The 13,218-nt window shown below is 58.1% G+C and overlaps 1 long non-coding RNA gene across 1 annotated transcript; it reads left to right on the top strand.

The window, feature by feature from the left end:
• Nucleotides 1-652: 652 nt before the first annotated feature.
• LOC118920273 (uncharacterized) lies at nucleotides 653-12,943 on the top strand. Its single transcript, XR_005027845.2, has 3 exons — nucleotides 653-763; nucleotides 11,414-11,508; nucleotides 11,657-12,943. It is a non-coding gene; the product is annotated as an uncharacterized LOC118920273 (long non-coding RNA).
• The last annotated feature ends 275 nt before the right edge of the window (nucleotides 12,944-13,218 follow it).

Raw genomic sequence — 13,218 nt, 5'->3', positions numbered from 1 at the left:
TGGCACCCCCACTTTTAACACAGGACCCCTTCTGCTGCAGCGGAGGCATTTCCTCTTCTGGCCGCGCAAAGGCACAGATGAACAACAGCTGGGAAACATCTCTGCGAAGGCTCAGGGCGCCGCACCCCTGCCTCTGCCCAGCTCATCGGCCTGCCAAGCACAGAAGGTTCTCTCCCCAGCAGCCCGTCCTGCTGCCCAGCTGAGCCCTTTCACCCGCCCCTTCTTGTCACGAGGAGATAAGCAGGCAGCCTTTTGCACATGGGGTCAGCTCAGCCCCTATGTAGCGTACCTGCTACGTCCCTGGCAGGCTGCTCTGTGCTGTGGCCACAGAGTGACGGTACCATGGGGCATCTCCCCTCCCCAGGCCATGGAGCAAGGCCTGCCCTGCATGTAGTGGGTACAGGACCCAAATGCCACAGGACCTGGGGGCGGGGAAGCCCAGGAATGCTGTCTGAAGCATCCGTTTGTTCTCTGCCAGAGGGAAGGAGGCCTATCAAACTGGGAGAAGGGAAGGAAGAGCCAGGGGCTGGGGGATGGCCACAGCAGGGCATCGTCCAGGGAGGGAGGTTCTGTGCGACTTGAGGGGCCCAGGCCCGCCCCAACTTCCCAACCCTTTGACGTGGGCCTTGCTTGTGGCACTGGGTCCTCGTCACCCAGCGGAACTCTGCAAGGTGTGACTGTCACACCAGGGTGTTACTGGACTCAAGGACATAGCAGGGAGGGTGCCGGGCAAGTAGATCACAGTCACTGGAAACGCTTTACAGTAAGTGAAATGGGGACAGATTGTACATATACTTCACGGATGAGGTTCCACCAGCCCACGGAGCCCACCTCCTGACATCGGGCTGCTCCGTCTCCATCCCCCCAACCCCGGGCTCTACAAGGGAAAGGGTGAGCATTCCAGGCTTTACCAAGAAGCTGAAAATGTGCACCTCGGAGAGGCCACCTATGCAGTCACCAGGAAACGAACCACAGACACCAGCAGACCTGGTAGCTCTGAGGCACAGGGGGCAAGGAGCCAGGCAGGGCCTTGCAGAGTCCAAGGTCAGAGCAGCAGCTGCAGATTCTGGCCCCACGGGATGCTGGGGTCAGATGGGAGGATCCTGGCAGACATCTCGCAGAGCATCCCCCATTGTACCTGGGGTGAGTCCAGCCAGCATGGGACGCCCCCCCATTCTGATGTCTGATGCTGGTCACGTAGTGGCTGCTCTGAGATCCTCAATGGCAGCAAATATAACCCAGCCAGGTCTCTGTCCTTTGCAAACTCTATCCCAAGTTAGAAGGGCTCCCCCTTCAAATCTCAGAAACCCCAGTTCCAGTGGAGTAAAGACACCTCACAGGAGTCCGAGCTCTCTCCCCGCCATCTGGCTCTACTTGGGAGTGACTGCCAGGGGCCATCGGCTCATAGTCTCTTCCGCTAGGTGCCGGAGGTCTTCTCTCAACCCCACATGTCAATCCCAAGGAAGACCCAGATGAGCCCTGCTCGGGCCACGCCCTGCGACCAGGAGGCCAGGACACCCCATTGGCCCAGCTTGGCTGGGGAATAAGCAGGGGAGTCATGATTAGCAGGTGCCCAGGGTCCCATGGAGAGTAGGCCTATAAGGGAGGGAGGCGGGCAGACAGAACTCATCTCCGCACAGAATCTTAGAGGTCTTTGGAATCACCAGGCATTCCCATAGACATTCCTCGTTTGGTTCTCACCGCAACCCCTCAGGGGAGCAGGGTGGGACTGATGGCTGCCAGGGAGGCTGGGTGGCTACACCCACCAGTGTGCCCAGCGAGGCAGGGGCATGAACCCAGAGTGGCACCCTTTCTCCATGACACTGTCAAACTGCTCTCCTGGGGCAGATGCTCAGTGCCCTGCCCATACCCTGGGCATTCCCCTCCTCGCTTGCCACCACAACTCCCTGGCTCGGGGCCTCGGGCTCTCTGGACACAAGAACATGCCACCCCCCGCCACCCACGGCAGACAAAAGTGCTGGGGCCTCTGACCCAGGGGCAGCCCCCAGTCAGTGAGTGCCTGGAGATGCAGAACGCATGCCGCCCTCCCTCACCCCAGGGAGGTACCCCTCTGGGCACATTCTACACAGCCTCCAGGAGGTCCGGCGGCCCTCGGTGGTGACTGGGGCGTCCACACACCTGACTCACTGTCCCACTGCCCTCCTGGTTCCCCCTGGACCACCTCCCAAACAGCAACTTGCAGCCCAATTAATGCAGATGCTCTGTACAGCCTAGCAAACTGTTGTCACTAAGGCAGATGTAAATACATTCCCTACAATGACTAAATCATATACCACTACTGTCCAACCCAGAAGGTAAATAATTCACTGACTCCATGCCTCCCTGCCCACACCCTCAGAGATGGTCCCTGCTAACTGATCAAAGCCCCTTTCTGAGGCTGTGCCCAAGCCCAGGAAGGGGGAGCCTCATGATCACTTAGTCATGTCTGTCACCGGCAGAATAAATGGGGGGTGCGGCAAGCACCTTGTTGCTGTTTGCCATCCCTGCTCCAGCCCATTGGCTTGCAGAGCCCATAAAGCCGTTCGGCAAACATCACTGTATAATGTCACCAGTTCCCAATATAGCTAATTTTCCTTCCCTCCATTGCCAACCTTGCTAAGAGTCAGGTGTACATAAGTACTGGCTGGAAAATGCCAAGTCCCCGGCTCATCTAGTCATTCAACAAAGGAAATGGGGATGCCAAATACAGAGAACAGTTAGTGGGAAACCTGGCCCACCTGGTGAGTGGTACTGCTAAAAATAGGCGTGACTCACGCTTGGCCGGGAGAGCCGAACCGCAGCTCCAGCAAGCCCTCCCCCGCCTCAGCGCCGCCAGCCCATCCAGGGCACAGAGCCTTGCGTCCTGTATGTACAGCTCGGTGTGTGCCAAGCACACAGCCACACAGCCCCCAGCCCCCGCAGTCCCCAAGAGCCACGTGGCTCTGGGAGGGCATCAGGGCTCCGCTCCTCATGTCACACGGGGCACATCCGGGACCATCTGGCCAGGCTCTGAGCCCACGCAGAGTCCCTGCATAAACATGACCCGTCACTTAGGAAAACAGAGTTACATTTTCCATACTGATGAAATAAATCTCTAGGGGGAATTTACAAAAATGTATACTCTGCTAAGAACAAGGTGGTGTTTGCCATTTAGCTGGAACAGGAAGCCCAGGGTCTTTGCACAGCATAATGGAAAGAGAAAAGTGAAAAAATAAGAGAAACAACCAGAGTGAGGAAAAGAGAGTCCAGCTAGGTGCACATTCAGAGTGAGCAACGTTCACAGTTACAGACAGTCCCTGGCCTACACACGGCTGGCTGGGTGCCGGGACTGTGTCCAGGCCAGCTGCTCGGAGCTCGAGACGAGTTGTCCCAGGGATGCTCTGTCATCGGTCATAGTTAGCCCAGTGTCTCCTCTGATGCATAGGAAAGGACAGCCGTTGTCATTTTTCCAGTTCTCTCAACATCATCTCTAGGAGAAACGAGTTCTGATGTGTAGAGCAGGGCAAAGGACCCTCTCTCTTCTTGGGGGGCAGAGGTGGGGAAGGCCCCGTGATGGGGGACACCGCCCCCAGGAACATGGATGGCAGTAGCAAGACTTGGTGGGTGGCCAGCAGCTTTGGGTGTGAACCCCAGCACCCCTCGGGCTCTGGCAGATCTGTAACCTCACCTCTGAATGCCTCCCACCTTCTACTGTTATTGGGAGATTAAGGGCCAGAAAGGATGTCAAGGACAAGTTAGAGGGTTCGGCTCCAAACAAGAGCTTAACAAACAATGGTTGTGATCTTCACTGGTACCTTTCTGTGTGCAGGAAAGAACTTGATGGTGAAATCTGAGCAGGGTTGAGGGGTTTCACTATGTGTTCCCAGAAAAGGACAGGAGCACATCTGTTTTATCCAAATATGGTCCCCTTGCCTAGCCCATGGCAGGCTCTAACAGGATTGGGTGGGTGGGTGGATGGATGGATGGATGGATTCAGATGAGTGGGTGGGTAAATGGCTAGGTGGATATGTAGAAGGATATGGATGAATAGATGGATAGGTGGATGAGTGGTGAGGAGGTGGATGGATGAATGGGTATGGATGGGTGGATGGTGGGTGGGTAGCTATGGATGGGTGGGTGGGAGGATATGGGTGGACGAGTGGGTGGCTGCCCATCCTCACAGTCACAGGCTTGAAACCTCAGAGCCACTGTCTCTTCTCTTGTTCCCCCCATCCAATCAGCCAGCCAATGAGGAAGGGCACTGCAGTCTCCACACACACCCCCAGGCTTTGTGACTTCACCTATGTTCGATTCATGCTGTTTGCCTGAAACCATCCTGTTTCAGTCAGGGAAATAAACACTGGCTGCTCCAACAGACATGCCTCGAGTCACAGTGGCCAATATGTCAGAACCTTCTCTCACCACATTGGTTATCTACTGCTGTGTGCAAACCACTCCAAGATTTAGTGGCTCCAAAGAGCAACCACTCTATCACTGCTCGTGACTCAGAGGGCTGACTGGGTTCAGCTGGGAGGTTCTTCTGCTCTGCATGATTTTGGCTGGCATGCAGTCATCTAGGGCCTTGATTGGGCTGGAATGTCCAGCATGGGTTCCTAAGGTGTTTAGCCCCTTAGGAGGGCTGGCCGGAGCCTGGACTCAGCCGGGAAACCGAGGCAGCTGAGTGTCGTTCCCTCTCCATGCAGTCCAGGGGCTTCTCCCTCTCTACTTGGCAAGTGCAGCAAGGTAGCTGGGCTTCTGATGCGGCATTTTTAGGGTTCCCCAAGTGGGAAAGCACCGGCTGCCAGGACTCCTTAGGGCCTGGATCTGTAACTGGCACGGGATCCCTTCTACCACATTCAGTTGATTCAAGAGAGTCTGGGGTCAGCCCAGATTCAACACGGGAGTTGCACTGGGACATCACTGTGGACTGACTGTCTGATCCGCAGATGATGGTGTCTGGCAGTGGAGCCTCTCAAAGGCAGAGCCCTCATGTGTGGAGTCGGCACCCTTGTAAAAGGGACCCTAGAGAGTGCCCCCAGCCGTTCCGCCATGTGAGGACAACCAGCCAGCTATGAACCAGGAAGCTCTCCCCAAACACGGAATCTGTCAGCACCCTGATCTCGGCCTTCCCAGCTTTCAGAACTGTGAGATGTGAATGTCTGCTGTGCATAAGCCACCCAGTCTGCGGTGTGCTGTTGCAGCTGCCGGAGAAAACCAGCGCAGGTGTGGACGTCAAGAAGCGCGGCTCTAAAGGCGAGCCGGCGCAGCCCTCAGCTGGTCAGTGGCTCCCCCCGTCCTGCAGTGACATCCTCTGCCGTCTGCGGTCTGCAAAGTGACCATGGCAGAAGAAGAGAGAGAGAGAAAGAGAGAGAGAGAGAGCGCTGGCGGAAGTGCAATGGCTTTTAAATGTCTCTTTGAAAGTGAAACATCCATTCCACTCAATTTCATTGGCCAGAACTGATCCTATGACCCCCAGCCTGAATGCAAGGGAGTTTGGAAATGTAGGGGCTGTGGTCACTCTTGGACTGGCCGTCGGAGTCGGTGCCCATCGTCCATCCCCTTGAGCGCATGGTGCTCCCTGTTGGTGGGCACAGGCAGAGGCTCCCGCTCACTGCCGCTGGACGTACAGACAGGGCGGCCTCTGCCGGAGGGCAGCGTGGCCCACCCAGCATGTTGCTCGCTCCTGCCTGGGTGTGGAGAACACGCCATGCATGGCCCCCGTGGCGCTCAGAGCCCGTGGGTGTTCCTGAGCCACGGGAGGCGAGGGCTGAGTGTCCTCACAACACCAACTCCGGTCTCCTTTCCGGAGCGTTTTGCGGTGTTGGCCAGGATGGAGAGGAATTCGTTCCTCTCGAGGGTGGAGGCTGCTGTGTGACCCTGCGGCTCCCGCCTAGTTGAGGAGGAGAACACACAGTATCGTTGTGGGAGGCAGAATCGGCCACATCGGGCAAGTTGATTTGTGCACCTTTCCACAACGCCCTGCGCGATTCAGGGCGCCCTGCGAGCGCCACGGCAGGAAAGCCGAACGGAAACCCGAGACCAGCAAAACCACTTGTCCTACAAGTGAAGGGGGACGGGGCTGAGATCAGCTCCCCCAGAAGAACAGGAAACGGGTCAGTATCAAAGGCCTGCGAGCAGCAGCCGCAAGTGTGGACACGGATGCCGAAACGGATCTGGCGCGGAGCACGGACTCCGCCACTCACTAGCTGTGGGGCGTCGGTGACGTCGCTTGCACTCTCTGAGGGTCACTGTCTGCATCTGTAAGGGGGCCCAAATCACTGCACCTCCCTCGCAGTGGTTTTGTGACCTTTAAATTAGATCACGTGCCTGCCAGGCTTGGGAAGCAGCTGGTAAATGTGGGTGTTGGAATAATGTGCCAATTTCTACAAGTTATTAGGCTGATTGAGGAGGGGAAATCCTTAAAAGCCGTCAGTGACGCCAACAGATCCTCGGAGCGGCGGGGCGAACCCTCCCGGGCCAGCCCGTCGAGCTCTCCAGCGGGATCCTACCTCGCACTGCACCCGCTCCTTGATGAAGGACGTACAGTAGGAACGGGTAGTCTGGACGAACTTGAGGGAATTCAGGCAAACTGCGGATGTGCTGAAATCCAAGCAGGCACCAAAGAAGGGGGACTCAGGTTGGGCAAGAACCAGGCAGCTTTTGGGGAAGGGAGGACCGCCAAGGCCATTCTATGTACTCTGAGTTTCAGATTCATACGAAAGGCAGCCTGGGCTCCCAGGGTGAAAAGTGGCCGGGATGGTTAAAGCGCAGTTCAGGAAAGGAGCTGCTAGGAGGGGGAGGGCCTAGCGAACGAGGAAGGGGCGGTCTTCGGGCATCTGCTTAGCACAGGCCGATCGGCGTTGCCTGAAATGAGGTGCATGTGCCGTCGGAGCACAAGGGATGGTCTCTGAGGTCTTAGGCACAAGCATGTTTTATTTTGTGCTAGAAAAATGCCTGATGAGCACACCAAACTCTTGGTTTGGTGGGGCTTACTACTTAGGAAACTTACAAATAAGGTTTCATTTTAAAAGAATCCATGTTAAAAGTTTTAAGCAAATAGAGGTGGCACATGGATATAGCAAGTCACAAAGGGGCTTGTGGATTAAAGCAGCTCCAGGAAGGTGGCCTTAAAGGGATGGTGGTACAGAGTTCATTATAATACAAGTGTCCTAATGAATCCAGACTCCTAAATGCAAATGTTTTCAGGGACAAGACAGGAAAGCAAAGTGAGTAGAGTGGGCCAGGTGTGGACAATAGGGAGCACTGGGGGCTACGGCAAACCGGAGAGGGCATCTCCACCTGGCTCAGCAACATTCAACTGCTGTGGAGAAATGCCAGCCCAGTGTTGTCAGGTCTCGTGTCCAGAGAAAAGTTGTATATTTTAGATCTTTAGGAGAATTTTTCAGTTTTTTAATGTGACTCACTAACTCAAAAGTTGTAAAGCAGTGGGTGAATGTGGATAAAATGAGAGTTCCTGTGGCCAGGATTCTCACCTGACCCTGGTTGACTAGCTCACTGCACACCTGTCAGCAATACATGGCTGTTGACTCTATATAAAGAGATCCACCCAGTGCTCTGGGCATGACACGGTGGCACAGCTGCAAGGCTGCAGGAGAGCAGAGCAGAGGCTGGGGTGGTGGCAGTGCCAAGGATAGAGGCCTAGAGGATGGCTGTGTGGGATGGCTGTGCAGGCAGAGAGGCCCAGAGGACAGCTGTGCAGGCAGAGGGGCCCAGAGGCAAGGGGAGAGACCAGCTTGCTGCCTGCAGACTCAGTCTGAGTGAATGGGATACTATGACTGACCTGCCACCTGGAAATAAAGTTGGGTATAACCCTTTCACCCCAAAGAGCATTCTGCTGTCAATTTTCTTTGGTCACAGTGAATCCATAGTGAACTTGCCCAGGGCTGAACCCATTGGCAAGACAGTGAGCCATGCAGCATGTCACAGACTGAAGCCTGCCCATGGGCGTGCAACCTCTGGCCCCACCAAGATGGACGACAGACACCCCTACACCCACACAAATGCTGCAGACTGAGGGGTTACACCACTCCTGTTCTCTTAGCAGAGAGAAAGGAAGGGCTGTGTAACCGTGCTCCAGGGAGAAACGGCTGTGCCGGAAACTTACCTGCCTCTCCCCCATAAAAGATGAACATTTTACTGAAGGAGGGTATTTCTTATATTAATAACATAATAATATAAGTTAATACAAAAATATAATATTAATAATGTAAGTAAAAGTATATTTTCCATAAAAATGTTCAAACATACAGCAAAGTGGGAAGAATCTTATAGTGAATATCCAAGTATCTCACCACCCAGATTCTGCCCTGTCGATTCACCGTACCTGCTGTACCACGTATTGCTGCACCCTCCACCCCTCCACCCCCCACCCCCCACCCCCACCCCTCACCCCTCCACCCCTCACCCCTCCACCCCCCACCCCTCCACCCTCCACCCCTCCACCCCTCCACCCCTCCAACCCCACCCCCCACCCCTCCAACCCTCCACCCTCCACCCCCCACCCCTCCACCCCTCCACCCCCCACCCCTCCACCCCTCCACCCCCACCCCCCACCCCTCCAACCCTCCACCCTCCACCCCCCACCCCTCCACCCCTCCACCCCCCACCCCTCCACCCCTCCACCCCCACCCCTCCACCCCTCCACCCCCCACCCCTCCACCCCTCCACCCCCACCCCCCACCCCTCCAACCCTCCACCCTCCACCCCCCACCCCTCCACCCCTCCACCCCCCACCCCTCCACCCCTCCACCCCCCACCCCTCCACCCCTCCACCCCCCACCCCCCAACCTCCACCTCTCCACCCCCCACCCCCCACCCCTCCACCCTCCACCCCTCCACCCCCCACCCCTCCATCCCCCACCCCTCCACCCCCCACCTCTCCACCCCTCCACCCCCCACCCCTCCACCCCACCCCCCCCACCCCTCCACCCCTCCACCCCCCACCCCTCCACCCCCCACCTCTCCACCCCTCCACCCCCCACCCCTCAACACCTCCACCCCTCAACCCCTCCATCCCTCCACCCCCCACCCCTCCACCCCCCACCTCTCCACCCCTCCACCCCCCACCCCTCCACACCTCCACCCCTCCACCCCTCCATCCCTCCACCCCCCACCCCTCCACCCCCCACCCCTCCACCCCTCCACCCCTCCACTCCCCACCCCTCCACCCCTCCACCCCTCCATCCCTCCACCCCCCACCCCTCCACCCCTCCACCCCTCCACCCCCCACCCCTCCACCCCTCCACCCCTCCACCCCCACCCCTCCACCCCTCCACCCCCCACCCCTCCACCCCTCCACCCCCCACCCCTCCACCCCTCCACCCCTCCACCCCTCCACCCCCACCCCTCCACCCCTCCACCCCCCACCCCTCCACCCCTCCACCCCCCACCCCTCCACCCCTCCAGCCCCCACCCCTCCACCCCTCCACCCCCCACCCCTCCACCCCTCCACCACCCACCCCTCCACCCCTCCACCCCCCACCCCTCCACCCCTCCACCCCTCCACCCCCCACCCCTCCACCCCTCCACCCCTCCATCCCTCCACCCCCCACCCCTCCACCCCCCACCTCTCCACCCCTCCAACCCTCCACCCTCCACCCCCCACCCCTCCACCCCTCCACCCCCCACCCCTCCACCCCTCCACCCCCACCCCTCCACCCCTCCACCCCTCCATCCCTCCACAAGAATCTTATAGTGAATATCCAAGTATCTCACCACCCAGATTCTGCCCTGTTGATTCACCGTACCTGCTGTACCACGTATCGCTCCACCCCTCCACCCCTCCACCCCTCCATCCCTCCACCCCCCACCCCTCCACCCCTCCACCCCTCCACCCCCCACCCCCCACCCCCCACCCCCCCCACCCCTCCACCCCCCACCCCTCCACCCCTCCACCCCCCACCCCTCCACCCCTCCACCCCCCACCCCTCCACCCCTCCACCCCCCACCCCCCACCCCCCACCCCTCCACCCCCCACCCCCCACCCCCCACCCCTCCACCCCTCCAGCCCCCACCCCTCCACCCCTGCACCCCCCACCCCTCCACCCCTCCACCCCCCACCCCTCCACCCCTCCACCCCTCCATCCCTCCACCCCCCACCCCTCCACCCCCCACCCCTCCACCCCTCCACCCCTCCATCCCTCCACCCCCCACCCCTCCACCCCCCACCTCTCCACCCCTCCACCCCCCACCCCTCCACCCCTCCACCCCCCACCCCCCACCCTCCACCTCTCCACCCCCCACCCCCCACCCCTCCAACCCTCCACCCCTCCACCCCTCCACCCCTCCACCCCTCCACCCCTCCATCCCTCCACAAGAATCTTATAGTGAATATCCAAGTATCTCACCACTCAGATTCTGCCCTGTTGATTCACCGTACCTGCTGTATCACGTATCACTCCACCCCTCCACCCCTCCACCCCTCCACCCCCCACCCCTCCACCCCTCCACCCCCCACCCCTCCACCCCTCCACCCCCACCCCTCCACCCCTCCACCCCCCACCCCTCCACCCCTCCACCCCTCCACCCCCCACCCCTCCACCCCTCCACCCCTCCACCCCTCCACCCCTCCACCCCCCACCCCTCCACCCCTCCACCCCCCACCCCTCCACCCCTCACCCCTCCACCACTCCACCCCTCCACCCCCCACCCCTCCACCCCTCCACCCCCCACCCCTCCACCCCTCCACCCCTCCACCCCTCCACCCCTCCACCCCTCCACCCCTCCATCCCTCCACAAGAATCTTATAGTGAATATCCAAGTATCTCACCACTCAGATTCTGCCCTGTTGATTCACCGTACCTGCTGTATCACGTATTGCTGCACCCCTCCACCCCTCCATCCCTCCATCCCTCCACCCCCCACCCCTCCACCCCTCCACCCCTCCACCCCTCCACCCCTCCATCCCTCCATCCCTCCATCCCTCCACCCCTCCACCCCTCCACCCCTCCACTCCCCACCCCTCCACCCCTCCATCCCTCCATCCCTCCACCCTCCACCCCTCCATCCCTCCACCCCTCCACCCCTCTACCCCTCCACCCCCCACCCCTCCACCCCTCCACCCCTCCACCCCCCACCCCTCCACCCCTCCACCCCTCCACTCCCCACCCCTCCACCCCTCCACCCCTCCACCCCTCCACCCCTCCATCCCTCCATCCACCCGTCCACATAGACTCCTACAGAGATTTCTGGTAAATTAGCAGGGGTGTAGCTTTGGAAGGTGTCCTGGTCATTTGCCTGTTTTCTTTCAGATTCATAGGCTGGCTTCTGCCTCTGCTCTGTACTAGGGGGAAACAGAAATCCCAGGCCGCATCGTCTTCTAGCTTCTGGAGGGTCAAACAAGGGCAGAGAGTGGCAGAGGGACACGGGCAGGGGAGGAGTCAAGTCATTTCTACTTCTCTCTCTCTCTGCCTAGGTGGTCCCCAACTTGATGACAAGGGACCTGCCAGATCCATCCCTCCAGGTCCCAGCTCCACCTGACATGCCTGAAAGGACCCCAGCATCCACCAGGTAGCCTGCCATCTGGGCACCAGCAAGACCTCCTCCTCCTTGCTCTGTCCCTCTAGGCCCACAGGGGAGAGTGACTTCCCGCTCTCGCTGGTGCCCTGATCGCCTGAGCACCCTGTATTTAGCCTCTCACCTCCTCCCACACCTGCAGAAACACTTCCCTGCCGTGCGTCCTCCATTTGAAACAACCAGCATGGATTCTGCTGTCCTGGTCAGACCCTGGCTAAAACAAGAGGTCAGCGAGTCTGTGACTCCCCATCTCCCGGGAGGCAGAGACCATGACATGGGTAGATGTACAAGGTGCGTGCTGTGGACAGCACGTGTGAAAGGAGGAGAGGGAGCAGCCGCCGGAGGAGAGAGCCTGATGCCAGGGAGTGGGTGGGGGCGGAAGGAGCCGCAGACTGTGGCAGCACGCTGGGGATGCCTGGCCGGCTGTAGGGGGCCCTGCCCCAGGCGTGGCCAGGCCCTCACGGCCCCTGGGCCCAGAGCCAGTCTGCGGCTGCCAGCAAGGGGCAGCCGGGCCACACACAGGAAAGGGCCCTGCAGCGCGTTCCGGCTAGAAGGGAGATCCAAGTGGCCCCCCTCCAAGCTGCAGCAGCGAGCGGCTCTTCTGCAAAGACCATCCAAACTACATCTTGATTGTGTCCTGAAGGAACGCTGCCGGAGTTGAAAGCAAACAATGGGGGCTTTGTCCCGAGAGACCGGTGTCCGTGGTTCCCAGACCAAACTCTCTTCTCCATGGACACTTTTACATAGATGATTAATCACATGAGTCACAGCGGATGGGATGCTTGGGGGTTAGGGCCCAGCTGGGATGAGTTAAATGATCTACAGAATGCAGGGAAATATTTTAAGAGATAAATCTCATCCAGTTGTCAATTGGAACATGGGAAACTATGCTCTAAAATTGATGTCAGCCAGCTCTAGCCACTGGGCCAAAAACCTCCTGCTCAGATGTAGGAAACCCACTCCTTTTAATCACATATAATTTATATCCAACAACATGCACTCATTTTAAATGTCTCTGCCAATGATTTTTGATAAATGTGTTCACCTACATATATTAAGTAGGCATTTTGATGCCTTTCAACAAATGCACACAGCCATGTAGCCCCCACCTCAATGAAATATAGGACATTTCCATCACCCCTAAAAAGGCCTTTATGTCCCTTTCCAGTCAACTCATACCCTGAGCTCCAGACGACTTACCTAAACTAATAGATTTGTCTGCTACGGAATTTCACATAAATGGAACCACGTTCTCTGTGCTCTTGTGCGTGGCTTCCTTTACTCAGCATCATGTCCGTGAGTCACTCAGGTCACTGTGCCCCATCAGTTTCCCACTTTATACTGAGGGGTAGTTTGTTTTCTGTTGCCCAGATGACCTCATTTTGTTTATCCATTCATCTGTTCACAGATATTCCATGATTTCCAGTTGTGGCCAATTATGCCATGAACATTTGCATGCCATGTTCATTTCTCTTTTAACCCATTCCTTTTTTAACTTTTTACTTTGAGATCATTTTAGATTCTCATGTAGTTGTAAGAAAAATACAGATTCTAGACCCTGAATGCCCTTTACTTGTTTTCCAACTTTATCAGTCGACCTTGATACAATTCACTGAGCTTACTCAGATTTACCTGTTCTATATGCACTTGTGTGTGTATGTGTGTGTGTGTGTGTGTGTGTGTGTGTGTGTGTGTGTTTAGTTC

Source organism: Manis pentadactyla, chromosome 6 (assembly GCF_030020395.1).
Source record: "Manis pentadactyla isolate mManPen7 chromosome 6, mManPen7.hap1, whole genome shotgun sequence".
Taxonomy (NCBI): domain Eukaryota; kingdom Metazoa; phylum Chordata; class Mammalia; order Pholidota; family Manidae; genus Manis; species Manis pentadactyla.
This window is presented reverse-complemented; position numbering and strand designations above follow the sequence as displayed.